At 44.7% G+C, this 27,866-nt stretch overlaps 1 protein-coding gene across 1 annotated transcript in view; it reads left to right on the top strand.

The window, feature by feature from the left end:
• Positions 1–27,866, top strand: part of SEPTIN7 (septin 7) — a 469,639-nt gene that overhangs the window by 298,013 nt on the left and 143,760 nt on the right. The window lies entirely within an intron of this gene.

Here is a 27,866-nt window from a genome sequence, read left to right as displayed (position 1 = left end):
GGCAGGCCTTGCTAAAACTGTCCATAAGTTGGGGGTTTTTTTGAATTTTTTTTTAATTTTTTAAACAAAACATAAAAACAACCATCATCCATTACAATTACAGAAAGTGTGTCGATCGGTTACAATTCTTTTGTGCTTAATCCCATATCCAAAATTTACAGGTTATTTGTCAATTTATATCTCATTGTGTTATTATTCTCATTTAACATTCATTTAACAATGGCATTTATCCCCTAAAAAACTATATCATATATTTTATTATTACATTTATTTCATATTTCATACTTCATTTCCATGTTTTATTATCTAGCCATTGATAAAATAAATCCCATATCATATAACATTGTCTATCTTCCTGTTCTCTAATTTCAAATGTCAATTTACTCATTTCAGCACATTCCATGACTTTCTTAATAACTTCATCTTCAGTAGGTATTTTCTCATTTTTCCAATTTTTAGCAAATACAATTCTAGCCGCTGTTAAAACGTTCACAATTAAATAACTCAGTTCTCTATTATATGTTTCTCGTAAAATCCCTAATAAAAATATCTCAGGTTTAAAGTCAATGTGTTTCTTTGTCATTTTTTCCAACCATGTGTGGATTTTAGTCCAATATCTTTTAGCTTCTACACATGTCCACCACATATGGCAATATGAGCCTGGAGTCTGATGACATTTCCAACATTTCTCCGATTTGTTCTTGAACATTCTGGCTATTCTCGTCGGGGGTAGATGCCACCTGTAAAACATCTTATACAAATTTTCCTTATATGCTGTTGACATTGTCATTTTATAATTTTGCAACCACAATTTTTGCCATTTCTCTAAATCGATACCATGACCAAAATTTTTCCCCCGTGCAATCATTTTTTCTTTAACTTGTTCTTCTTCCAATTTTACTTCTAATAAATAACCATACAATTTTTTAATTACATAGTCATCAGAACCTGTTAAAATTTTATCTAAATTAGTCAAATTACTGTAAAAACCCTCTGTCTTAGAATCTTTATCATATCTAGACTGTATTTGCATGTATGAAAACCAATCCATCTTTATCTCTTGTTCTTCTAATCCTTGCTTCGATTTAAGTTCACCCTTTTCATTCAATAATTCACTATATCTAACAATTTGTTCCTTTCTAAATGTTATTGAGTATGAGAATGCTTCAATGGTGGATAACCAGACTAGAATTTTTAAATAATGATGTATTTTAATCTTCTCCCAATTTGATAACAAAGACTCTTGTATAACATGTCTTCTAAAATACCCCTGTGTTTTTGTACTCTTGTACCATAAGAAAGCATGCCAGCCCAACAGCAAGTCATGTCCTTCTAAAATCAACAATCTAATATTTCTTAACATTATCCATTCTTTAATCCACATCAAATTACTATCTTGGTAATATAATTCCCAGTCTGGCAAACCAAAACCTCCTCTTATTCTAACATCTTGCAACAATTTTCCTCATTCGGGACTTAATCCTGGAGGAGGGGGCTGACCTGGCATGCATAACTGAGACCTGGCTGGGCCAGGAGGGGGGTGTGCCCCTCTCAGAGATGTGCCCAGACGGGTTCCAGATATTGCATCAGCCGCGACTCCAGGGAAGGGGAGGAGGAGTGGCAGCTATTGTCCGGAAGAGTCTTTGCCTTCGCAGGATCCCTGCCCCTGAAATTGTTGGGTGTGACTCTCTCCTCTTGAGGTTGGACTCGGGTTCACTTGGGCTTGTTGCTGACGTACCTGCCTCCCAGCTGCGTTACAACAGCCCTGCCTGTGCTGCTAGAGGCGGTAGCTGGGCTGGCGGTGGAGTTCCCCAGGCTTATGGTACTGGGGGACTTCAATTTGCCATCACTTGGCGAATCCTCAGATGCGGCTCAGGAGTTCATGGCTTCCATGACAACCATGGACCTGACCCAAGTAGTTCAGGGTCCGACTCATAGGGGGACACACACACTTGACCTGGTGTTTCTCTCGGGGCAGTGGAGATATGATCTGGAATTAAGGGGTATAGATGCTTCTCCCTTGTCATGGTCAGATCATTTCTTGCTGAGGTTAGACTTCAGGACGCTACTCCTCCATCGCAGGGAGGCGGAGCCGATTAAGTGGTTCCGCCCCAGGCGCCTAATGGACCCTGAAGGGTTCCAGAAGGAGCTTGGGGAGATACCTGACTCCCTTGTCCACAGTCCGGCTGAGTCCCTGGTGGCTGCCTGGAATAGGGCGGCATCTGGGGCACTGGACCGGATTGCGCCTTTGCGACGTCTCCATGGCGGTGGATCCAGGAAAGCTCCCTGGTTTACTGAGGAGCTCCGGGAGATGAAGCGCCAGAAGAGACGTCTAGAGCGACGCTGGAGGACCAGTAACTCCAAATCTGACCGAACACTCTTAAGAGCCTTTATTAGGACTTATTTAGTGGCGATAGGGGCGGCAAAATGTTCGCATTTTTCCGCACTTATTGCATCCGCTGATTTGTGCCCAGCCGCCCTATTTAGGGTGACTCACTCCCTCCTTAATGCAGGGGGAGTGGAGGAGCCCTTTGCAGGGTAGAGCTGAGGAGTTTGTGCAGTTTCTGTCGGATAAAGTCGCTCAGATTCGGATGGACCTGGACTCTGATTGGGCAATTACGACCGAGATGACGGGGGCAGGTCTTAGTCCTATTGTGTGGGATGAATTTGAGCCTGTGACTCCTGAGGAAGTGGACAAGGCTGTAGGAGCGATGAGTTCCTCCACTTGTTTGTTGGACCCGTGCCCCTCCTGGCTGGTTTTGGCCAGCAGGGAGGTGACACGAGGCTGGCTCCAGGCTTTAGTTAACATGTCCTTGAGGGAAGGGGCCTTCCCGCAACCATTAAAGGAAGCGGTTGTAAGGCCCCTCCTCAAGAAGCCTTCCCTGGATCCAGCAGAATTAAAGAACTTTCGTCCAGTCTCCAACCTACCCTTTGTGGGAAAGGTTGTAGAGAAAGTGGTGGCACTTCAGCTCCTGCGGTCATTGGAGGAAACGGATTATCTAGACCCTTTTTAGTCTGGCTTCAGGCCTGGCTACAGCACGGAAACTGCCTTGGTCACGCTGATGGATGATCTCTGGCGAGCCCGAGATGGGGGTCATTCCTCCATCTTGGTGCTACTTGACCTCTCAGCGGCTTTCGATACCATTGACCATGGTATCCTTCTGGGACAACTAAGGGAGTTGGGAGTGGGAGGCACCGTGTTACGGTGGTTCTCCTATCTCTCTGGTCGGTCACAGTCGGTGTTGGTAGGAGGACAGAGGTCGACCCCTAGGCCCCTCATTTGCGGGGTGCCTCAGGGCTCTCTCCCCTCCTATTTAACATCTACATGAAGCCTCTGGGTGAGATCATCCGACGATATGGGGTGAGGTATCAGCAATACGCTGATGATACCCAGCTGTATATCTCTACCCCGCATCAATTCAGTGAGGCGGTGGATGTGATGTGCCGATGCCTGGAGGCCGTGAGGGTCTGGATGGGAGTCAACAGGCTCAGACTTAACCCAGACAAGACCGAATGGCTGTGGGTATTGCCTCCTAAAGACCATGCTGATTGTCCATCCTTGGTTCTGGGGGGGAAGAAATTGTCCCCCTCAAAACGGGCTCGCAATTTGGGTGTCCTCCTAAACTCACAGCTAAGATTGGAGCAACATCTGACTGCTGTGGCTAGGGGGACCTTTGCACAGGTTCGCCTGGTGCACCAATTGCAACCCTATTTGGATAAGGAGGCTCTCCTCACAGTCACTCATGCCCTTGTCACCTCACGGTTAGATTATTGCAACGCGCTCTACATGGGGCTACGCTTGAAAAGTGTTCGGAGACTACAGTTGGTCCAGAATGCAGCCACGAGAGCTGATGTGGGTGCACCTAGGTACACCCACATTACACCAATTCTCTGCAAGCTGCACTGGCTCCCTATTGGTCTCCGGTCACAATTCAAGGTGTTGGTTATTACCTTTAAAGCCCTACATAGCTCAGGGCCAAGTTATCTTCGAGACCGCCTTCTACCGCATAGCTCCCAGCGACCAGTAAGATCCCACAGAGTTGGTCTCCTCAGGGTCCCGTCAGCTAAATAATGCCGGCTGGCGGGCCCGCAGGGGAAGGGCCTTCTCTGTGGCTGCACCAGCTCTCTGGAACCAGTTACCTCCTGAGGTCCAGACCATCCCCACCCTATTGGCCTTCCGAAAAGCGGTGAAGACCTGGCTCTTCCGGCAGGCCTGGGGCCGTTGATCTCGCTGCTGCGATTTGGCGAGATCCAGCCATGAATGGTGTGAATGGGTTTTAATTGTTTTTAATGGTTTAACTTTTAATGTTTTATATATGGTTTTTAAATGCATTGTAAGCCGCCTTGAGTCTTCGGAGAAAGGCGGCATACAAGTTGAACAAAATAAATAAATAAATAAATAAATAAATAAATAAATAAATAAATAAATAAATAAATAAATAAATTTTAATTTTATTCTCGCCTTTTTACCCTGCCAGATATATTTTAACACAATTTTATTCAGATCTTCAAAATAATCTTTCCCCAACCTAATTGGAACTGTCTGGAACAAATATAAAATTCTAGGCAATATATTCATTTTAATAGTTGATATCCTCCCTATCAATGATAATTGCAAATTGTCTCATTTAGCCAAATCTCTCACTATCTGTTGTTTAAGCGTATTGTAATTATTCTCCTTGAGTGTACTGCATCTTGCTGTCAAATATATCCCCAAATACTTAACCTTGTTTGTGACCTGCATCTTTGATACTTCCGCCAATTCTTCTTTTTGCTTTTTTAATATATTTTTTGTCAAAATCTTCATTTTGTCTTTATTTATTTTCAAACCTGCTACCTTACCAAATTCTCCTATTTTGTCTATCAGTTTATTTATTGATTCAAGCGGATCTTCCAAAATGAACACCAGGTCATCTGCGAATGCTTGCAATTTATATTCTTGATTTTGAATTTTCATTCCTTTTATTTCTTTTTCTTCTCTAATATTTCTATTTAGTACTTCTAGTGTTAGCACAAACAACAGTGGTGACAGTGGGCAGCCTTGTCTCGTTCCTTTTTGTATTTCAATAGATTCTGTCAATTCTCCATTTATCATTACTTTTGCTGTTTGTTTATGATATATGGCTTCTATGGCTTGAATAAATTTCCTCCCAAAGTCCATCTGTTTCAGCTGTAATAACATAAATCGCCAGTTCACATTGTCAAAGGCTTTCTGTGCATCTAAAAACATCGAAGCCATTTGCTTTTCAGGATGTGCCTCATAGTATTCCAAAGTGTCCAGAATTATCCTCAAATTGTCTCTGATCTGCCTTTTTGGCAGAAATCCATTTTGATCTGAATGTATAAAATTATTTAAATATCTTTTGAGTCTTTCTGCCAATATTGTAGCGAAGATTTTGTAATCTGAATTTAGCAGGGATATAGGCCTATAATTCTTGACTTGTTGTGGATCAGCATCCTCTTTTGGGATAAGTGTAATATATGCTTCCAACCATGATTTGGGTATTTCCATCTTTGACATTACTTCATTCATAACTTCTAACAGTGGGAGACTCAGTGATTACTGTAGAGTCTTGTAGTATTCTGCAGGCAATCCATCCGGGCCTGGCGCCTTCCCAATCTTTTGTTTTTTAAGTGCTTCAGTCAATTCCATCATCGTTATATTTCCTTCTAGCATCATCTCAGTATCTTTTGAGATCTGGGGTAGATTCACCTTGTATAAATATTGTTTAACGCTTTCCTCCTCTAGATTTTCTTTTTCATATATTTTTTTATAATAATCTTGTATAATGTTTTTCTTCTCGTCATTCCCAAATCTAATTTGTCCTTGTTCATCTACTAATTGTGTTATTTTCCTTGATTCTCTCTCTTTTTTCAATTTATATGCTAGCCATCTGCCTGGTTTATTAGCATCTTCAAAATAGTTCTCTTTGGCACTTCTAATTTTTTGTGCTAAATCTTCTTTTTCTATTAATCCCATTTTATATTTAGTTGTATCCATTTTCATTTTAATATCCTTTTTGTGGGAATTTCTGTAATTCTTTTTCAAGTTCCTTATAATCATCCTCTAATGTTTTATAGACTTGTCTTTTCTTAATATTTCTTTTCCTTGTATAGTCAGTTATCAGACCTCTGGCATAAGCTTTCATAGTATCCCACAAATTTTGCAATGATGTATCCTCTTTTCTGTTTTCTTTAAAGAAAAAAGCCAATTCTTTCTCCATTTTCTGTACAAAGTCCTTTTCTTTTAATACTGTGTTATTTAAAGTCCATCTGGACCTTCTCCTTTGTCCTTTCCATCTCACTGTCATTGGATTATGGTCTGCCCAAGTATTAGCTTCTATATCAATTTCTTCTATGTTCGAAGTCAATTCCATTGTTATCCATATCATATCTATTCTAGACCATGATAAATGTCTATTAGAATAAAACGTGTATTGTCTATTTTTTGCATTTCTTTCTCTCCATACATCTTTTAAATTTATTTCCTCTATCATCTTAAAAAAAGATTTCGGCAGAATTCTTCTACTTTGTTTTGTTGTCTTTTGTGTGTTATAGTCCCATCCACTATGCCATTAAAATCTCCCATCATGCAAATATTTTCATAGTCCAGTTCAATTAGTTTCATATGTAATTTTCTATAGAAATCTTGATTGTCATTTGGAGCATATATTGCTATTAACAGTATTTTCCTGTTATCTATCATTTCCACCATCAAGATTCTTCCCTCTTCATCTGCATAAATTTTTCTTAGCAGACATATTCGTAAACATTCTAGCTAATCTTGCTGGAGGGAAGTGCTATCTATAAAACATTTTGTATAAAATAATAATAATAATAAATATATTGTATAAATATATAATAAATATATAAAAATATAAATTTATAAATATAAATTTATAAAAATATATAATACAATAATATCCAAAATCTCTAATATACAGAACCACTCCTCTTTTCTTACATTGTGGCAGTGAAGCAAATAAATTCCCTAATTTTGGTTGTACCAAAAGTTGTTCATGTTGTTTCTTAATATGCACTTCTTGTAAACAAATTATATCCAATTTTAATTTCTCCAGTTTATGAAATTCCTTTCTTCTTTTAGTTGCTATATTAAGTCCATTTATATTCATTGTAATCAATTTTTTTTCTTCCATATTTATACTTTATATGAAGGCTTTGCTGCTCAAGTGGATCTCAGTTCACATTGTTCTTTATATTCTACAATGCCTCCTACTATGCCTTCTACTACACCTTCTTCCTTTTCAATTATCACTAGATCCTCCTCTTGTAATTGAAGCAATGGCTCTTCCCTTCTCAATTCTACTTCCTTCTCTCTTAGATATTCAGCATAAAATGCTTTGGCTTTATCAATTGAATCTATTTTAAATCTTTGTAGTTGCCATGTAAACACCAAACCTTCTGGTATCAGCCATCTATAGTTCACACCTTTTTGGAGCAATATTTTTGTCAGGAATTGATATTCTCTTCTCATGTCTCTCACTCTTCTCGGTATTTGCTTCAGAACCACAATTTCCTTGTCCTTGTATTGCAGTGTTTTCTCCTTTGTAATCTGCAATATTTGTGTTTTAATTGATTTCTTGGTGAATCTTATATGAACTTCTCTTGGTAGTTTATTTCTCATTGCATATCTTGTATATACTCGATATATCTCGTCAATGCCGTCAAACATTTTTTCTTTGGTGATTTCTAATGCTTCTGGCAAAATTTCTATCATTTTTTCTGCCAAATTTTCTCCTTTTTCCTCTTCAACATTTTGAAATCTTAAATAAAATTCTGATTTGTCCATCTCCCATCCTAATCCACTCTTATCACGTTCAACCTCTTCTAGTCTACTGTCCATATCTCTAATTTTTTTGTCTCTTTGTTCCTCCTTTTCTTCAATTTTTTCAAGTCTATCCTCACCAAGGAGCCTTGGCGCAGCAGACTAAAGTGCTGTTAAGTAGCACTTAGCTGCCAGCTGCCTGCAATTACTGCAAGTTCAAATCTCACCAGGCTCAAGGTTGACTCAGCCTTCCATTCTTCCAAGGTAGGTAAAATGAGGACCCGGATTGTGGGGGCAATAAGCTGACTTTGTATAAAAAGAACACCGCTTAGGGGGGCCCGAAAGCCCTACTAAGCAGGTATATACAAAAGTATGAAAGCTATTGCTTAACGCATTGTAAGCCGCCCTGAGTCTCCGGAGAAGGGCGGCATATAAATCGAACCAATAAATAAATAAATAAATAAATAAATAAATAAATAAATAAATAAATATTTCTTCATCATCTGTTGTATGTTCTCCACTTTTCCATCTGTTTCCCCTGTTCTTTGTTCAATCTTTTCTATTTTTAATTTTATATCTTGTATTCCTTGTAGAATCATCTGCATTGTCGCGTCCTTCTCTTTCTCACATTCCTTCTCCTTTTCCTGCTGCAACATTGCCTGTATTGATCGTTGTCCTCCCGATGGTGAAGAAGAAGGAGTCGATCCAGAAGAACTAATAACTGCTGCCTTTTTACTCATATCTATAAAGTAGTTGCAATCTATTCAAATCAAGAGAAAAAAAAAAGTATCTTCAGGTTCTTCTCAACCCTAATCCGTTTTTAAGGAGGGCAAATATTATCCCAAATAACCATAGGCAAAAAAAAAAAAAAAAAAAATCCAAAGAAAACAATTTTCAGGCTCTTGTGTGCCCTAATCCAATCAAATAGAAACAATTTTCAGGCTCTTGTGTGCCCTAATCCAATCAAATAGAAAGGTAAAAACCAAATTAATTAACAGTCTCCAATCAATAGGGGAAGAAAAGAAAAAAAAAAGGAAAAAGGAAAATCAGAAACAAAGGAAAATAAGAAAAAAAGCCAAAAAATAATTTCTTCAGGCTCTTGTGTGCCTTAATCCAATTAAACAATAACGTATTATGGAAGAGGAAAAAGGAGGATAAAAAAAGAAAGAAAGAAAAAAGAGAAAAGAAAGAAGAAAAAATCTATTTCAAAAACTTAAAAATACTAAATGTCTCCTAAAAGCAGACATAATCCTATTAAAAATAGTTAGAAGAGGGAGAAGTGGAATAATAAAAAATAGCGCCCACACAATAAAATTAAAAAAGAAAGAAAACTTTCTATCTAATATAAAGGTCCACAACTGTGTAGTATTCAAAAGCTCTTTTATACATCTCACTCAATTTTACAGCTCTCTTTCCAGAGTCACTGTTATCTTCTTCTTTGAAGTTTTATCCGCCTGTCAACAATAGTTTCTCCAAAGAGCACCTGAATAAACAATCCTGTAAACACTCTTAGATGCTCTTCTAAGTTTTATCTATAAACAGGCTCAACGGCCTTGAATTATACACAGTTGCTACTTTCTTTTATCAGTGGGAAAAAAAGGAAAAAAGATACAATGTTTCAGTCCACTAGATGGCAATATTTCTTGCTTCTTCCATTCTCCCTCTATCTCCAATATACAATAAAGCCAATGAAAAGGAAAAAAGGATTAAAAGTTAAAATTTAGCCAAAAGAAAAGGTAACAAAATTAATCCAAAATCTTTTAAACTAAAAAGGCACCCAAAATTTAGTAATTAAACAGGTAAAAAAGGAAATCTCCCTTCCAATCCAGTCCAGTCAAATTTAAAAGTAAAACTCTCCACAAGCATCCAAAAATGGAAATAAATTGTATTGCAGGCAAATTAACTTAAATTCAGGCTCAATTCCACCGCTTAATTTCTTCTATCTTCAATTTTAATTATATTTTCACTTCAGGGTGTTCTTAAAATCTAAATTTAAAAATCTCTCACCAAATCGTAACACTTTCACTCATTCTCTTCCGTTCTGGAGCTGTAACAACTTCAGCAGCTTAATGGCTGCCTCTTCAGCACCGATAAAAAGGGCTTCTCCTGGATCAACCAGGGACTTTGCAGTGTCCCTGAGATCGGCAGGATGTGCCCTCCTCTATCACTGTCTCTATGGGACAGTTAGGTCCAATTTGGACCATCCAGCAGTGAAGATATCGGCGGCGGTCTCGGAGCACCGAAACCTTCCGGCATCCCATCGTGACGTCAGCCCCGCACCTCGACAGCTAAAACTGTCCATAAGTTGTTGAAGGTCTTCAGCAGAGTGAGCAGTGATGGCAGTATCATCAGCGAAGAGGAAATCCTGTAAGCATTTCAGCTGGATTTTAGACTTTGCTCTCAATCTAGAGAGATTAAAGAGTTTTCTGTCTGATCTGGTCTGGAGGTAAACACCCTCTGTTGCAGTTCCAAAAGCATGTTTCAGCATGACAGCAAAAAAGATCCCAAATAAAGTTGGCGCGAGGACACAGCCCTGCTTCACTTCACTTCGAATATCAAAGGAATCTGAAGTTAAGCCATCAAGAACTACAGTGCCCTTCATTTCCTCATGAAAGGACCTGATGATGTTGAGGAGCTGAGGTGGACATCCAATCTTGAGGAGAATTTTATAAAGGCCATCCCTGCTAACAAAGTCAAAAGCCTTCGTAAGATCTATGAAGGCTACGAAAAGTGGCTGTCTTTGTTCCCTGCATTTCTCCTGCAACTGTCTAAGGGAAAATACCATGTCAGTAGTGGATCTGTTGGCTCGAAATCCAGACTGTGATTCTGGATGGACTCTCTCTGCAAGCACCTGGAGCCTCTTCAGTACGACACGGGCAAGCAGCTTCCCTACAACACTAAGAAGAGAGATGCCACGGTAGTTGTTACAGTCACCCCTGTCACCTTTGTTCTTGTACAGTGTGACGATATTTGCATCCTTCATGTCCTGTGGTACTCCACCTTCCCTCCAACAAAGACAGAAGATTTCATGCAGTGGAGATGTTCTCTTTGCAACACTTCAGATCTTCGGCAGGAATGTTATCTTTCCCGGGTGCCTTGCCAGAGGCAAGGGAGTCCAGGGCCGCATTTAGTTCTTCTAAAGTTAGTTCACTGTCAAGCTCCTCCAAGACAGGCAGGCACTCAATGTTATTTAATGATTCTTCAGTTACCACATTTTCTCTGGAATATATCTCTGAGTAGTGCTGCACCCAGCGTGCCATCTGCTGTGCTCGGTCCTGGATAACCTCACCTGTAGCAGACTTCAGAGGGGCAGATTTCTTCTGTGTTGGACCTAAGGCCTGCTTGATGCCATCATACATCCCCTTGACGTTGCCTGTGTCAGCTGCTATCTGGATCCGAGAGCAAAGCTGCAGCCAATAATCGTTAGCACATCTCCTGGTGGCCTGTTGGACTTTGCTACGAGCAGCTCGCAGAGCCTATAGGTTGCGCTCACTGGAACAGGCTTTATATGCAATTAGAGCTCTCCTTTTTTCCTCGATGGCTGGCATCAACTCCTCCGAATGGGCTTCAAACTAATCTGCTGTCTTTCTGATCTCCTTACCAAATATTGACAAGGCGGTGTTATAAACAGCATTCTTGAAATATTCCCATCATTCAGATGCATTTACTTCAGCTGGGCCTGGGAGAGTTTCCTTGAGTGCTTGTGGAAATTCCTCCATTTTGCCCTGATTGCGGGTCTTGTTGATGTCAATTCGTGGTCTTCCTTCCTTCTTCGAGTGATGCAATCTCTTTGTTTGCAGTTTTATTCTGCTGCACACCAAGGAGTGGTCTGTATCGCAATCAGCACCTTGATAGCTGCGTGTGATTGTAATATTGGGGAGGTTGGAGCGCCTGGTAAGAATCAAGTCAAGCTGGTGCCAATGCTTCAATCTTGAATGTCTCCAAGAGACTCTGTGTTGAGGCTTTGTTTTAAAGTATGTATTGCTAATGCAAAGACCATAGTAGCAGTAAAACTCCAGCAGTGTTGGCCATTGTCGTTCATCTTTCCGACGCCGAACTGACCTAAACAAGTGGGCCAAGAACTATAACTCTGGCATTAAAATCGCCAAGGATAAACAGTGGTTCTTTCTCAGGGATTTTCTTGATAGTAGCAGCCAGATCGTCGTAGAATTTGTCTTTGGATTCTACTGAAGATGATAATGTCAGAGCATATGCACTAATAAGAGTAACCATCCCTGCTGATGAGTGGAGCTGCAAGGACAGAATTCTTTCACTTCTTGCAGCAGGTGGAGTAATGGATCCTAGTAAGGTGTTTCTGACCGCGAAGCCAACCCCATATTCCCTAGACTCGTTTGATGGTTTTCCCTGACAGAAGAACGAGAAGTTTCTCTCCTTAACAGATACCGAGTCTAACAGTCTTGTCTCTTGAAGGGCAATGATGTCCATCTGCAGTCTGCTCAACTCCATGTCAATGGCAGCTGTCTTACGTACGTCATCTATCGCTTGTAAATCGTCAGAAAGGCCGGGGGTCATTGTCTGAACATTCCAGGTGCCCAACTTTAGGGCTAAAGTTTTCTTATGTTTGTTGCATGGTGCAAAGTTATTGATCTGCTTGTCGGCTTTGACCCTAAACCCCACGCACCCTGTGAGGTTAAGAGACCGTGGCGGGGCAGCACCTTACTGGCTGGGGGCTGCCCAGCTTAAGGTGGGCGATAGCTGCCCAATGAGGTACAATGACCTCTCCCACTGACGAAAGTGGCCCCTGGCGTCACGCTCTACGGCAATCAAGCAAAGACTTATAACCGGTAACTGCCACTTCCCGTGTTGTTTCAATGCTGTATGCAAAGCTGGAGTGTCCTCTCCAGAGCACGAGGCCTGGGTAGATTAATATGGAGGATAGACTGTTGCCCAAGCAGCAGATCCCCCCTCTCCACGTCTCTGAAATAGTCCAATGGAACAGCAAAGCCGATACGATTAGTTCCAGCTGCTTCGCAGGAGTTACCACAACGTGATTGTACACAGTCATGAACTGCTTCCGGGACTCCGGCTCCGGATTTTGCCTCGAGGTTGACTCCTGAAGCCTTTTCCAGTAGTAGATATAGCCACAAGGCAGTGGAGGTTTGTAATCAGAGTTTCCCTTCTCCTAGAAGATGGTTCTGCTGTTTTATCTGCCGTTGGGGCATAAAGCCCTCTTCCGCCTTCAAAACAGTTGACCATCTTCTCCTGTAACCCTGGATAGGGACCCTTACGAGGTGCTACCAGCCGGGCCAGCTGGACCAAGGGTTTTTTTTAGAGAGTTATTACACCTCTACCACTCCTCCTCACTCCAGGACTCCTGCTCCAGGTTTTGCCTCGAGGTTGACTCCTGAAGACTTTCCCATAGATGGGTATAGCCACAAGGGAGTGGAGGTTTAAGATCGGAGTTTTCCTTCTCCTACATAAGTTGCCTTCCAAGGCTAGCGGACACCATCTAACCAGTTTTTCCCACGCACACAGCTAACAAGACTTCCCACTTACACTCAATCAAACAGCCACTCTCCCCACCCCTAGAAACAAGCAGATTCATTCATGAGGTGAACTGGAGCACCTTCCTCCCTGCAGTCACATGATTCACTCACTCAAACAGACACCCCCCTTCCCCTTAAAACAAGCAGATTTACCCATGAGGAGAGCTGGAGGACTTTCCTCCCTGCAGTCACATGATTCACTCACTCCATGTCTGTATATAGAAGTCTTGTATATAAACCACTGTTTGTAATGACAAAACCTCTGTGTCCTGTATTGTGCTCCTGGGTTGTCTCAAAATAGTAGTCACGCTGTAAATACTGACATTTTACATCATAATCATTAACTTGATTAGTTTTATTTGTATTAGAATGTATGACACTCAGGTGCCACACTGTTCACGCATTGATTTGATATTTTGATAAAAAATAAAAAAAACTTGGTGGGAGGAAGACAAATGGAGAAAAAACCCTGCATTTTGAAGATAAATTCTCTGTTTTGCAACAGCTTGTTTCAGGCCTTTTTCCTTATATCAGAAAGCTCTGAAGCTCTCTGAATTTGTAGGCAAAAAACTGCTTCAAGACATGAGGAGGAACACACTTAGCACCTTTCTGCAAAAGCAGATGCATCTTTTCCCAGCACAAGCTAGGAAAACACATTAATCGCAGACAGGAGTTGCTACATGTGAATTCCTGCACACTCCAAAGCATGTTTTTGTTGTTGAATCGGAAGTGCAGCACAATTCTATTATACTTTTCTTAAACTGCAGTCAACTTGCATGTTGGTTTTCTTACAGCTTGTCTATTTCTTTCATTGTAAATCTGGATAATTATAATGACATCTTAATAATGCAGCATAAAATTTATTAAGCTTGTTTCTGCTTTTGCTGGTGGTAGCATTAAGTTGATATTATTGACCTCAAAATAGTTGGGCCTAGTTAATACTTGAATGGGGAGTCCACAGGAGAACATAGACTATATGTTAGAGAGGGAAGTTGTAAAAACATTCTGGAAGAAGGCAGTGGCAAAGCACTTCAGTATGTTGAAACAAAAATAACATGGGTGTGTCATTGGAGCTACCAAGAGTCAAGGGAAATTTTACTACACAATTGGGACCAAAATTTCAGTTGTAAGTCATTGCAGTTGTACATTGAGGCACCCAAATATCTGGAACTCATTTTTCAACCCTTTTTATGGCAGTCATTAAGTGAATCACATGGTCATTGTGCTGTTTCAGAGAGTGAATTAGTTACCCTAAGAATTAAGAGCTGTCTCCTTAAGAGATTGCATTGTGGGAGATGTAGAGAGAGATTGCATTATGGGAAATGTAGTCCATGACATGTGACCACATCTGTGTGTCTGATTGGCCACTGAGGCTCTCTGCCTGGGGTGTAGAACAAAGCCGGGCCATTATGAATTGCCACGGAGGAGAGAAGCATTCTGTCTGAACAGGGGGACAGATCTACCGTCATTTTACACTAGGAAATGGGACAGATCATGAAATACTTGGATGAATCTCACCTTGACTCACCATGATTGTAAGTCTATATTTGGGGGATACCCGAAATAAACTTGATCTGTATGAAAACCTGTTTGCTAGAGTTTAACTGCCTGTTCCCAGTGGAGCCAGATGCTCTGGGAACAGAACAGTAAAATGACGTAGACTGCCTGACCCCCTCCTTTTCTTTGTCTTGGAGCAATGATGGACATTCTGTTTGAGTGGGGGAGAAAAAGTGCATCTCTTCTCTACACACAACTTATAAAAAAGACTTTGTTTGCACCTAATTGAGACCTTTGCTTAGCCATGGAAGTGATAAAACCTGCTTTCCTTCTCTTTGAATCCCAAACTCTGTTTGGATTTAACTGAGTAAAGTATTCTGACTGGCAGTAAAAGGACAGAGCATGGATAGCGCCCCCCCCCTTTCACTTCTTGGAACAAAGAGGAAAGACCTTTCTTGTGTTAACTAAGAAGATTGCCCTGCTATAAAGGGGCCCAGGGCTGCATGTTTGAATCACCTTTGCAAAGTTTTGTGTGTATGTTGCTTTAGAAGCTTACCTCGGCAGTAAAAGAAAAAAGCCTTATTTTAGCACAAGCAAGCCGAGCCACATGGTCTCCATGGAGATAGAATTTGCATGATACAAGTTGCTTCTCCCAGCCTAGCCAGCTCAATCTGCATTTAAAGAGCAAGTTGCAAAGGCATTTTGTAAAGGAAAGATCTGATGCAGAGTGTTGTGGCCCCGCCCTCTGAGCCTATCCCATCGGAGGAAGAAAACTCCGAGCATGAGGAAGAGGAGTCAGCCAGGCCTCCCTCTCCAGGCCCCTCCCCTCTGGCACTGTCTCAGGTGCCGGCCGAGGGAGAGGAGATTAGCAGGGAGACAGGTGTCTCGGATGAGAGTGAAGGAGAGACATCATTCCTGGACGCACGCCTCCGAAGGCGTGATAAACGATTGCAGCAGCTCAGGAGGCGTGCTAGGGATTAGAACTGAGTCACTGGACCACACCCCAGAGACTATATAATAGAGGGTGGTGGCCAGTGATCCCTGTGACGAACAAAAATAAACCTTGGATAGTCACTAGAGCATCGTCCGAAACTGCTGAGAGGAATATTTATTTTTGTTGGACTCTTGTACGCTGAGTATATTATCTTTCTGTTTCTGTGGAAATAAAAGCACTTGGCAGACGGTGTGTATATCGCTGCCAAGTTGGAGATAAAGACCTGGGTGTGTGCCAAGTGCTTCCTTAACCCTCGGCTGGCTGTGTTTGTGTGTGTGTGTGGACGGGGACAGATCACAGAGAAACTATCCAGCTACAGTGCATGCTGTTACTTTGAATCTTGCTTGAAGAAAATACTGGAAAGCTAAATCCCCTTTATAGGGTAAGCAATTAAAGTCCAAAGGAACCCAAGTTCGAGGAAAGCCTCTTAGGGTCCCCAAATCGGACAGTTGTTTTGCAGTTCTATACAAAGGAACATGCTAAAACCAGTTTAAGCCAAGCATTAGTTAGGTTACAGCACCCTAGTGCCCATAAGGTTTACTTCACCAACCATGCCTCTATGCAAGCAACGCACCCTAGTGGCCAAAAGATGAACTACAACGGCATCTCTGAAAGTTTGCAACGCACCCCAGTGGTCAAGAAGGCGAACTACAACGACGTCTCCTAACGTTTGCAACGCACCCCAGTGGTCAAAAGGCGAACTACAACGACCTCTCCTAAAGTTTGCAATGCACCCTAGTGGTCAAAAATGAACTGCATCGACACATCCGAAAGTTTGCAACGCACCCTAGTGGTCAAAAACAAACTGCATCGACGGCTCCAAAAGTTTGCAACGCACCCTAGTGGTCAAAAGCAAACTACATCGACGCTGCCTAAAGTTTGCAATGCACTTTAGTGGTCCTAAAGTATCCAGGAAATCCCCTGAGTTTTCCCAGTCATGGCTGAGGACTCTAATGTGCCAGCAGAGTTGGTCCTTCCAGCCAATCTTGACATGTCTGAAGTATCAGACATCGAGGAGTCTTGTCCTATCATGGCAGAAGCATCTGATTCATCAGGAATGATGATCCTTCCCTCACCTAACCGCGATACAAACCCAGAATTGGATGTCCAAAATTCAAAAGAGGCTGAAGCACATCAGAGAACCTATGACCTCAGGCAGCATAGGAAGCTCACTGATGTCATGCAGTCAAGGCTGAGGGACGATTGGGACAAGCATTATCGTTGAAACAAAGGGTATTGGGAGAAGTTGCAACAGATCTGCAACACGCCCCTGGATGAGCTTTCACACAAGTGCATCTGCTCGGTGAGTAAAATGGATGAACTTTATACACAATGGAAGGGTTCTGAAAGCCATCTCATCAACATCCAGCAGCTAGAAGACCCAGAGCTCATGGGGGACATGCAATGCTTAGAGATGTTGAGCGCAGAACGTGGGAAGATATTTCAAGGTTGTAAGGACTCCTTCCACACCGTGCTCCAGGCAAAAAGCACATCAAGGGAGGAAGCCGCCTCACCCCAATGCTCACATGCATCTGCCACTCATTTTTCCATGAAAGCTGTGAGCGAGAAGGCTGAATCCAAAGCAACTCATCGCTCACATGCGCCATCTCATCGGTCACAGGTGGTCCCCCCTCATAAGTCATCCCAGTCTTGGCTGGGTAGCAGCATCTCACAGCAATCTTCTGCCTCAGGCTCCCTCCATTCTTCCAAAGCATCTTTTCATCACAGCCAGTCGTCCAGAGCCTCCACAGCAAGGAGTCTCACTGCCCGGGCCGCCGAAGCACGAGTCAAAGCTGCCTCAGCTCTACATATTGCAAAAGGAAGAGATGGCGGCCGTGGTGGCTGCTGCAGCTCTACATGTTGCAAAAGCAGAGCAACTGCAAAGGGAAGAAGCAGCCGCTGCATCTCTATGCGAAGCCAAAACTCAGGCCAACCTCACGTTTCTTCAGCAAGAACGGGAGGCTGCGGTAAGGGCAGCATGGGCCGCAGCTTTACAGGCAGAGGCTAGAGCTGCCATTCCCAACTATGACATTGGAAAGACAGATGGTGAAAGCTCGTACAGCCGTGTCAAAGCCTACGTGGATGACCAGAACGTGTCATGGCACAAGCAGGAAGGAGCGACGCGGCTGATCGAAGGAACCCCAAAACCGAGCAAACAAGGAGGAGAACCTCAACCACCCGGTCTCGGCTTGTCGTTCGTTCAGAACCGCGATAGTAAATAATCACCAGTAACGCACAGAGAATCAGGGTTTACTTTGGCAATGGTAAGCTCGCAGTCAAAAGTAAAGTACAAGTCGGTGTTTTGGTTCAAAGTCAGCGCTGGGTGTAACCACACCACAGCGCTATTTAACAAAACTCAGCCCCTTAAACATACATCCGGTGATTATCAATCAAGCACCCCCCACTCCCTTAACAGTAACAGCTGCGGTGATTATCAATCAAGCACCTCCCACTCCCTTAACAGTAACAGCTGCGAGCGCCAGAGCAGCGGGGACAGCAGAATCGGAGAGCCCGGCAACGTCATCAATCATCGCCATGAACGCCGCTATCCAGGAACTGATTGTGTGTTCGCTGCGGCTGCTTATCTCCACTCCTTCATCTCCCATACCCCCCATCGATGGCGAGCTCCGGTAGGACTCGACAGGCGGCCCCCCCTACCAGGAGCTCACCTATAAATAGAAAGCATACAAATGTTAGTTACTGTTACGATCCTGCATTGGGTTTGTCTGGGTATTTCCGATGGAACCGTTGTATCAATCGGGCAGCGTGAATGTCGGGTGCTGCCACCCACGAGGCCTGTGTTACAGGGTATCCTTTCCACCGCACAAGATATTGCAACATCCCCCTACGAACCCTGGAGTCCAATATTCGGTCTATCTCATATTGGTTGGTATGCACGGGACCCGGTGGAGTAGTCGAGGTACCTGGCCTTTCTATCGTCACCAGTTTCACCAAACTGCTATGGAATACGGGATGTATCCTACTGAACAGAGGGGGAAATTTAAGAGCTACGGGTACGGGATTAATGACTTGTGTTATAGGAAATGGTCCTATATATTTAGGTCCTAATTTTCTACTGGGTAGTCGGAGTTTAAGGTATTTCATAGACAAGTATACTTTGTCTCCTATCCGGAATGGTTTTGGATCAGCCCTTTTCTTGTCTGCATATTTTTTGTACTCGTCTGCTGCCTTTTGTAATGTTGTTTTTACACTTGGCCATACATGACTAATTTTATCGGCCCAACCGCGTGGCGTGTCACCGTCTGTCATAGGGGGATCTAACTCTGGAATGGCTGAAAACTCTCGGCCGTATATTACTTGGAAAGGGGAGAACCCAGTACTGCGGTGTGGTATGTTGTTATATGCGACTTCGGCGAAAGGCAGGCGTCCTGACCAATTCGTCTGCTGGTAGGAAACGTAGCATCTGATATATCTTTCGACCATGGCATTGGTCCATTCAGCCGCTCCGTTAGTGCTCGGGTGGAATGCTGAACTTAACCCTTGAGACGACCCAATTAAACGGACAAATCGTCTCCAAAACTTAGAGGTGAATTGAACACCACGGTCAGATATAATCCTCTTAGGTGCTCCATGGAGACGATAGATATGTTGCAAAAAGAGTTCGGTTAATTGTCGCGCGGATGGTATGCTTTTCCATGGCACAAAGTGGGCCTGTTTCAAAAACAGATCTACCACCGTCCAAATTACAGTGTGGCCATGGCTATGGGGGAGATCGACTATGAAATCCATAGCGATCTCTTCCCACAGCCTGCTAGGATTCGCGACTGTTTGTAATAATCCTAACGGTTGTCCAGACCAGGGTTTGGTGGTTGCACAGGTTGTGCAACCCTTTACGTATGTTTCTATGTCCTTACGCATTCGTGGCCACCAGAATTGCCTCCTCACAAGGTGTAGAGTTTTTAAGTACCCAAAATGGCCTGCTGATTTGGCATCATGGCACCTGCATAACACCACGTTCCGTAAACGTTCCGGAACATATATTCTATTCTCCCTCCACGCTATTCCATCATTATAGCTAACCATAGAGGGGTTTTGGATTACCCATTGATCCTGTTGTAAAGCTGTTTTAAACTCAGTACGTAAGTGACCATCTACTTCCGTAAGTCTTAATAGGGTTTGGGAAGGTGCAATTAGAGGTTCTATCACTTCCTCTCGCTTGCTATTATACTGTGGCATCCGGGACAGCGCATCAGCCAGGAAGTTTTTCCCAGCAGGAACATACCGCAACCGGAAAGAGAAACGCTGGAAATATTGTGCCCACCTTATCTGTTTGGGAGATAGTCGCCTGGGCGTTTGTAAGGCTTCTAAGTTTTTATGGTCCGTCCATACCTCAAAAGGATGAGACGCCCCCTCCAAGAGATGTTGCCATGTCATGAACGCCCAACGGACCGCGAATGCCTCTTTTTCCCAGATCGCCCATGCCCGCTCTGTCATGGTTAACTTTTTAGATGTATAGGCACAAGGTTGTAACCCTCCCTGCTGTGTTCTTTGTAGAAGTACTGCTCCTACAGCCACGTCGCTAGCATCTGCCTGGACTACGAATGCCTGCGTTGGGTCTGGATGTTTGAGTACTGGTTCTTGAGCAAAGAGTGTTTTTAACTGCTCAAAAGCTGTTTGACACGCTGACGACCACGTCAATGCTTGTCCCGGCTTTGGTTTAGCCGTGGCCGGTTTGGTCCGTAACAAATCCGTTAGTGGTAGGGCTATTTCAGCAAATCTGGGAATGAACTGCCGATAGAAGTTGGCAAAGCCAAGAAAGCTCTGTAATTGCTTTCTAGTTCTAGGGGTCTGCCATTCAAGCACTGCCTGGACTTTTCTGGGATCCATCTCTACCCCGCTTTCTGATATTCTATAGCCTAGATAGTCTATCCTCTTTTTGTGAAACTCACATTTGGATAGTTTCACGTACAGCCTAGCAGCTAATAACTTGTCTAAGACCTGTCGGACCAGAGATATATGTTCCTCTTCAGTTTGCGTGTAAATCAAGATGTCATCTAAATATACAAGGACACCCCTGTACAAATGTTCATGCAGCACTTCATTGATGAACTGCATGAACACCGCAGGGGCGCCCTGTAGTCCGAACGGCATGACCTGGAACTGATAGCTTCCTAAGGGACAATTGAATGTTGTTTTCCACTCATCCCCTGGTTTGATTCGTATCCTATAATACGCTTCGTGTAGGTCGAGTTTTGTAAAGATACGACCGGTGGCTAGGGCAGCTAACAGGTCCTTCATTAAGGGAAGTGGATAGAGGGGCTCCACACACACTGCATTGAGATCCCTGAAGTCAACACATAAACGTAAACCCCCGTCTTTTTTCCCCCGAAACAGGACAGGGGCAGCCATCTTTGATCGACTAGGTGTGATAAAACCCCGGGCCAAATTCTTGTCTATATATTTTCTTAATTCTTTTAGTTCGGGTTGTGTCATTGAATACATCCGGGGCTTGGGTAGCTTCGCCCCGGGTATTAACTCAATACTGCAATCCGTAGGCCGGTGAGGGGGCAGGGTCTCACATTCCTCCTCACTAAAGACCCTGGCGAGATCCCTATACACATTAGGATACATCGTGTCTGATGGTGGGCTCTCTGCTTCTATTCCCCCTGCTGGCTCCTTTTCCTCATTGGTAGGGGGAGGTCCCAACGGTAATCGGAGTTTGCGAAAAACCCCTTCCCACCATATCGTAGGAGCCCACTTGTCCAACCATGCCAATCCTAAAATCACTGGTTCTAACATTTTCTCCACTTAATAAACCGAATGGTTTCGGTGTGCTCCCCAATATCAAGGTGCACCTTTTCTGTTATATGAGTCACTGGTGCCCCTCCCAGCAATGAACCATCCATTTGTTCAAAGGTAATAGGGGTTCTCAACCGCACAACCCGCAGCCCAAGTTCGTCAACTATTGCCCTACAAATTAAACAACGAGTACACCCTGAATCAATCAATGCCTCATATCGGCGTCCAGTGGTTGCCCGTGGGTTTCGGAGTACGACTGGTACCATGAAAGGTCGGATGGGGTCGCTCACCATCGGGTCGTGTGGGTCCTCATCGTCGTCATCACTATCCCCAGCTACAATCGGGAATTTTTCCGCCACCACTTTCTTAGTATCTGTAGCTAGGGGATCCCTCTCCGTACAGGATGTTCGAGTCATTTGGGACCGTTCGGATGTTGGTCGGCCTCTGCCTCTCAACGCTGCTCTAGGAGGGGGGTTCTGGTCCGAGCTGCGGGGCATGGGATGAGGACAGTCGGCTGCTCGATGACCAATGTGATTACATCTGAAGCAACGAAACGCAGGCCGCTGGATCCTTTCTCCCAAGCCGGAACCAGTATTTGGTTTAGTCTCCTTGGGTGTTTGTGTGCGTTCTGCTGGTCGTTTTCCTTGACTTGCAACCCCTTCACCCCGTATACGGAATTCTCGGAGACCGACGTCCAATTCGATGGCTGCCTTGTACCACACACTCAACTTGGGGGGCTAGCCCCGGTACACGCAGGCTTGCCGTAAATCACGGTCTAGTCCTTTATGGAATTGGTGCACCAGAAGACGTTCTGGCCACCCCACCAACCGAGCCGCAATCTTTCGGAACTCCTGTACATATTCCTTTGCTGGTACGCCCTGTTGCTTAAGCGCAAACAAATCCCCCTCTGCAACCTGGGTGCTTGTTTCGTCTTCAAATCTGGCACGAAGAGCCTCCAGAAATCGTCCCATGTCCACCAGTTCTCTTGCATGTTTAGCATGGAGGCCTGCCACCCACTCAGCCGCTTCTCCCGTCAGGACCCCCGTAACAGCAACCACCATAGCCCACTGGGAGGGATACCACTGTCCATATTGGTCCATATGGCTTATCACCTGGCTTAAGAAAAGAGCCACTCGTTCAGGGCTTCCGTCAAAGGAAGTCTGCAGGGCAGGCGGTCCCCAAACGGCCTGAGGGACCCACAACCCCGGTGAGGGCCCCGGAGGCCAAGGCATGGGGCCTGGGGTCCTCGCTGCGCCAGTCGCTCTCCTGTCCTGCCTAGGTCGGCCCCTCACCGCCCCGCAACCCCCAACAGGTAAGCCCCCTGCCATTTGCATTGGTTGGGGCTCAGGACCGGCTCCAAGGTCTCCCGAGGAGGCATCTTGGTCTTGTTCTTGAGGGGGTTGGTCCATGGATCGTATAGAGGTCCGCTCCATCCTCAATTTAGGACTTGTGAGCCGGAATTGGGTCTCCGAAGCGGTCACCCCTGTATCCTGCCAAGAAGAATCTGGAGGCTCCAGCCCTGCAACCCAGGGCTGCCAGGATGGGGCGTCACGAAATCCAGATTCCCCAAAACGCTCACGCAGCATATCCATAGTACTGGGACCGGATGAGGCAGGATACCCCCAATCCCCTTCATCCTCATCAGTCCATCGTCTTTCCCTCCAGCCCTGGAAAGACGCTCCCAAGCGAGGGGGCGTTGGCATCCGCGGCCCGAGGAGAACAGAGCTGTGCCACCAATCCCCCGTCCAACCCCGTTGTCCTGGAAGACTCTCCTCCTCCGTTCGGGGCGGGGCGCTCTTGGGTTGCTTGACTTTTGGTTTCACTGCCAACTGTTCCACACTCTCCTTCGCCTCCTCTATCAGCAGTTCCTCTCCCTCCACATCTCCACCGCACTCCTGCTCTTCCAAGGCCGTCCCTTCTGCCATATCCCCCTTTGCTGCAAAGCCACAGGGAATCCTCACCTCTTGCGAAAAGGAACCAAGCGCTGACTTTCTCTTGGCTTGTCGTTCGTTCAGAACCGCGATAGTAAATAATCACCAGTAACGCACAGAGAATCAGGGTTTACTTTGGCAATGGTAAGCTCGCAGTCAAAAGTAAAGTACAAGTCGGTGTTTTGGTTCAAAGTCAGCGCTGGGTGTAACCACACCACAGCGCTATTTAACAAAACTCAGCCCCTTAAACATACATCCGGTGATTATCAATCAAGCACCCCCCACTCCCTTAACAGTAACAGCTGCGGTGATTATCAATCAAGCACCCCCCACTCCCTTAACAGTAACAGCTGCGAGCGCCAGAGCAGCGGGGACAGCAGAATCGGAGAGCCCGGCAACGTCATCAATCATCGCCATGAACGCCGCTATCCAGGAACTGATTGTGTGTTCGCTGCGGCTGCTTATCTCCGCTCCTTCGTCTCCCATACCCCCCATCGATGGCGAGCTCCGGTAGGACTCGACACCCAGTTTATGAAATACTCAGACGGATGATATCGTAAGATCCAGACCACGAGACCCCTCCTTTGGAAGTGGACAACCTACCCCGACAAACCAAGACATACAGGGCAACCAGAGTACTCCATCAGCAGCAGTGAAGGCTCCTCAGCAGGCAGGTACACAAGCAGCCGTGATACACAACCTCAACGTGGAGGCTAAGGAGTTCCTGCTAAACCTTCCAGGCATCCCGAGTGCAGACGTCCGGCCCAATGGAGGTACTCAACTTGCCTGCCAGCAAAAAGAGCTGTCATCACTTGTGGCACGGGAAGACGAAATTGTCCTTAAATACTCTGTAGAGAACTACCAGATGTCATTGGCACATGATCCTGCCCTAGCCAACTCTGTGGGGCACACCTTGCCACCACCCCCATCGTATAACTCTCCTGAAGTCCAAAAGGTTACTACAACATCCTGGAGAAGGATGGACTTGGCATTTAGGGGAGTGCACAAGTTCTCCAACAAGTCAGGCACAGATTATATGCTATGGAAGCTTCTTTTTGTAAACGCCATTAAGGGCGAATGGTTGGAGCCAGCCGAGGAACTCAGCCATATGATAGCATGGCTAGGCCCACAATCAATACGAGCAGTAAAGGAGGTCTACGCATCAAAACTGTATGAGCCAGTTGAAGCCCTCAAGCTATCATGGGGAACACTCGATGAGCGGTATGGTGTGCCTACGCTGATGGAGTCCTCGTTCCTAGAGCGTGTCGATCACTTCCCCGCCATAGACCTCAGCAACCCTCAAGAACTATGGCACTTCTCCTCCCTCCTTACACAGCTGCGGTCAACACAAATGGCTCCTACCTTGCCGGGACTTAGCTGTCTCGACCTGTTTAAGACACAAAGTTCTATCATTAAAAAACTACCACCAGAACTGGTTGACGCATGGATCAACCTGGCTGATAATTACAGAGCAAAGAACCTTGGCAGAGACCCACCCTTCGCCGCCCTTCAAGAATTTGTTGCCCACATACAGTGGGACAAAAAAGTATTTAGTCAGCCACCAATTGTGCAAGTTCTCCCACTTAAAAAGATGAGAGAGGCCTGTAATTGTCATCATAGGTAGACCTCAACTAGGAGAGACAAAATGAGAAAACAAATCCAGACAATCACATTGTCTGATTTGGAAAGAATTTATTTGCAAATTATGGTGGAAAATAAGTATTTGGTCACTATCAAAAGTTCATCTCAATACTTTGTTATATATCCTTTGTTGACAATGACAGAGGTCAAACGTTTTCTGTAAGTCTTCACAAGGTTGGCACACACTGTTGCTATATGTTGGCCCATTCCTCCATGCAGATCTCCTCTAGAGCAGTGATGTTTTGGGGCTGTCGCTGGGCAACACGGACTTTCAACTCCCTCCAAAAGTTTTCTATGGGGTTGAGATCTGGAGACTGGCTAGGCCACTCCAGGACCTTGAAATGCTTCTTACGAAGCCACTCCTTCGTTGCCCGGGCAGTGTGTTTGGGATCATTATCATGCTGAAAGACCCAGCCACGTTTCATCTTCAATGCCCTTGCTGATGGAAGGAGGTTTGGACTCAAAATCTCACGATACATGGTCCCATTCATTCTTTCCTGTACACGGATCAGTCGTCCTGGTCCCTTTGCAGAGAAATAGCCCCAAAGCATGATGTTGCCACCCCCATGCTTCACAGTGGGTATGGTGTTCTTTGGATGCAACTCAGCATTCTCTCTCCTCCAAACACAACGAGTTGTGTTTCTACCAAACAGTTCTACTTTGGTTTCATCTGACCATATGACATTCTCCCAATCCTCTTCTAGATCATCCAAATGCTCTCTAGCAAACTTCAGACGGGCCCGGACATGTACTGGCTTAAGCAGGGGGACACGTCTGGCACTGCAGGATCTGAGTCCCTGGCGGCGTAGTGTGTTACTGATGGTAGCCTTTGTTACGTTGGTCCCAGCTCTCTGCAGGTCATTCACTAGGTCCCCCCGTGTGGTTCTGGGATTTTTGCTCACTGTTCTTGTGATCATTTTGACCCCACAGGGTGAGATCTTGCGTGGAGCCCTAGATCGAGGGAGATTATCAGTGGTCTTGTATGTCTTCCATTTTCTAATTATTGCTCCCACAGTTCATTTCTTCACAACAAGCTGCTTGCCTATTGCAGATTCAGTCTTCCCAGCCTGGTGCAGGTCTACAATTTTGTTTCTGGTGTCCTTCGACAGCTCTTTGGTCTTCACCATAGTGGAGTTTGGAGTGTGACTGTTTGAGGTTGTGGACAGGTGTCTTTTATACTGATAACAAGTTCAAACAGGTGCCATTAATACAGGTAATGAGTGGGGGACAGAGGAGCCTCTTAAAGAAGAAGTTACAGGTCTGTGAGAGCCAGAAATCTTGCTTGTTTGTAGGTGACCAAATACTTATTTTCCACCATAATTTGCAAATAAATTCTTTCCAAATCAGACAATGTGATTGTCTGGATTTGTTTTCTCATTTTGTCTCTCCTAGTTGAGGTCTACCTATGATGACAATTACAGGCCTCTCTCATCTTTTTAAGTGGGAGAACTTGCACAATTGGTGGCTGACTAAATACTTTTTTGCCCCACTGTATTGAAGCGGTACAATGAGCCACGAAATAAAAACCTTAGAACACAAGGAACCCCTGCCAGCAGAACCAACCAAAGGCTTGGTTCGATCAAGAGCTCAGCACAGGCCGCAAGGGAAAAAACCTCTGTGTCAGTGCATAACACGGAGGTTGTCACCCTGCCAACGAGGAACTCCGATGTAAAGCCCTTTAAGAAAGCTTTGTATCGACCTCAGAAAGCAAAGGAAAATCCTATCTGTCCACTCCACAAGTCCTCGCATAAGTCCTCACAAGTCCTTGAACAAGTGCAGAGAATTCCAAAAGAAGTCCCTGAACGAAACAAAGGATTTGATCAAAGAGTACAGAGTTTGCTTCAAGTGCTGTGAATCTAAGGAGCACATAGCCAAAGACTGCACGGCAAAGGTGAGTTGTTACCTGTGCCAAAGCAACCAGCACCCAACTGCCCTGCATCCAGACCATGAGATGACACCATGACCAACTCCTGCTCCACGGTCAGCTCTTACTCTACGGCGGACTCCTAACACCCCGACTAATGAGTCTCAGCATGACAACGAAATGCACCCAGATACGACAACAAGTGTCAACTGCATGTTGGTATGCGGTGACTCACCATCCCCTCGCTCATGCCACCAGATCTGCCTAACTAAAGTCTATCCAGCTGGACACCCAGAAGAAGCAGTGAAAATGTATGTGATAGTGGACACGCAGAGCAATCAATCATTAGCCAAATCAGCTTTCTTTGACCGCTTTGACATTCAAACTGAAGAAACTCACTTCACAATTTCAACATGTACTGGGTTACAGCGCATGGTGGGGAGGAAAGCCACCGGATTCTGCATAGAATCGATAGATGGGAGTGCTAAATTCACATTGCCACCACTGCTAGAATGGGAGGCTTTACTAGATAATCGCAGTCAGATTGCGACACCAGAGGTAGCAAGCAATATACCTCACTTGAGACACATTGCTAATCGCTTTCCTGCCCTAGATCCCGAAGCCGAAATCCTGTTCCTGTTGGGAGTGGACGCCCCCGAAGCCTTCCCTCACCAGGCAGTGGTCAAAGGCCCAGCAGGCTCTCCATGTGCCCTCAAGACAGAACTTGGATGGGCCATCATAGGACCGGTTTGTATCGACCGGCTACGGGACCCCCCCCCCCCCGTGACTTCTACCAAGCAGCTCTACACCAGGCCAGTCACCGACCTGGAACTGCTGTGAAGGAAGAACTTGAAGAACTTCAAGACTGAACCTCAAGCTTTCCATG

The sequence above is a fragment of the Pituophis catenifer genome, unplaced genomic scaffold (genome assembly GCF_029215685.1).
Source record: "Pituophis catenifer annectens isolate HBS135680 unplaced genomic scaffold, rPitCat1.0.hap2 SCAF_5, whole genome shotgun sequence".
Lineage (NCBI taxonomy): Eukaryota > Metazoa > Chordata > Lepidosauria > Squamata > Colubridae > Pituophis > Pituophis catenifer.
Note: the sequence above shows the minus strand (reverse complement) of the source record. Positions and strands in the feature narration are given on the sequence as shown.